This window comes from Priapulus caudatus, unplaced genomic scaffold (assembly GCF_000485595.1).
Source record: "Priapulus caudatus unplaced genomic scaffold, Priapulus_caudatus-5.0.1 Scaffold1599, whole genome shotgun sequence".
NCBI classification, from domain to species: domain Eukaryota; kingdom Metazoa; phylum Priapulida; class Priapulimorpha; order Priapulimorphida; family Priapulidae; genus Priapulus; species Priapulus caudatus.
In genome coordinates, this window is record NW_014578660.1 from 35,902 (window position 1) to 37,519 (window position 1,618).

At 43.2% G+C, this 1,618-nt stretch overlaps 1 protein-coding gene across 1 annotated transcript in view; it reads right to left on the reverse strand.

Annotated features, from left to right (window-relative positions):
- LOC106817115 (kinesin-like protein KIF2A) overlaps positions 1–1,618 on the reverse strand; it is a 29,623-nt gene that overhangs the window by 20,660 nt on the left and 7,345 nt on the right. The window lies entirely within an intron of this gene.

The following is a 1,618-nucleotide window of genomic DNA, read 5'->3' on the forward strand; positions in this document are numbered from 1 at the left end:
AGAGAGAGAGAGAGAGAGAGAGAGAGAGAGAGAGAGAGAGAGAGAGAGCTGGAGAGGGAGAATGAGGGAGAGATGGGTCACATTAATTATTCATGGACAATTTCAACCATATGTTGACGCCACTTCATAATCAATCAGACTAATTGGAGAGAAATTTAATTGCGGGTAACAAAACTCCAGCCAACCGAATGCTGCAAACCGAAAACTCATTCCAAAAATGGAAATAGAAGCAGTGATGAATAAGCACACACTATCATTCGCATTATCAGTAAAGTTTACTCCATGTTGTATGCAATGAAAATCCTAAAATATTTGTCACCGAGTACATCTGACAACATTTTGTAAAATAATCTAAATATGCACTTTGACCTTCACTAGTAAAACTATTCAATTTTCTCAATGACCTTACATCCCACATATGAGCAATGTGGGTTCATTCCTACCTAAGATATCCTAAGCATTTGAAAATACCATTGCATAGCCTTCCGTTTTATTAAAATGAAAATAAAATTCATCTTAGACATCTAAGATCGATTGGTATGATTATCGTGTAGAATGGCCGAATATCAAATTACAATTATACTGGTTTATATCGAAAGGTGTCAATTACACAAATAGAAATTCCTCATGTATTTTACATCGATATTTCCACCAGTTCTGACCAAAACACTGTTCCTACTTACTTGCTACTGGGTAGCATCAAGAGCCCATTACCCCTTATTGTTAATGGTTCTCTTTATGGTTAATGGTTAATGGTTAATGGGCTCTTGGTAGCATGACTGCAGCATCGTACATGCGCACGGATTGTAAGAAAACGAGGCCATCGACATGCGAACGCATAGGTTTATTGACACGTGCGAAACACAGAATGTGAACACGCGCGTTAATGTGCAATCATCGTTAACGTGTCGGTCGGTCGGCCGATCCTAGGAACACGGCTTTTTTTCAGCTTGCCGCAACGCGAACGACCCAGCGAGAACGATTTGTATCGAGGAAACTTGCGTAGGAACTTTCGTCGCCGAGTTGCAACGGTTAAATAATTCACCCGGTTGCGTCGCGCGCGAGTACGCACACCGTGAACGATGATGACTCATCCCGTCTCAATACCTTTGCAAACGCTGGGTCAAGTCCCGTTACAGCAAACGAGGAACGTTTTAGGGATGTATGCATGCAGGTAGCACGTGAGAGAAACACACACACACAGTCACACACACATCACACATGTAAGTACACGTCGCACGCATGCACACACACACACCCATGCTTAAACCCATGCGCGCACACACACGCACGCGCACACACAAACACTTTAATTTCGAAAGTGTTTACGAGAAGGAAGAGAGTCAAGTACTGCCTGCATAGTTAAGTGCGTCCTTAAGTGAGTAACTTGAATCCTTAGTTTAATGCCGTCGCAGTATTGACCATTATAAGTGAGTGTAAGTGCGCTGAATCAAACGTGCCTACGTGGCGCCACCTATTCCCTGCAACCATGGGAGGCAGGAGTATGCCATCTTACACTGTGCACACTGCTACCATCTCTCCTACTTCCCTCCCTCCTCCCCCCTAGTGCACTACTATATACTATATACTACGTTAGTAGATGGGTAGACCCACCCTC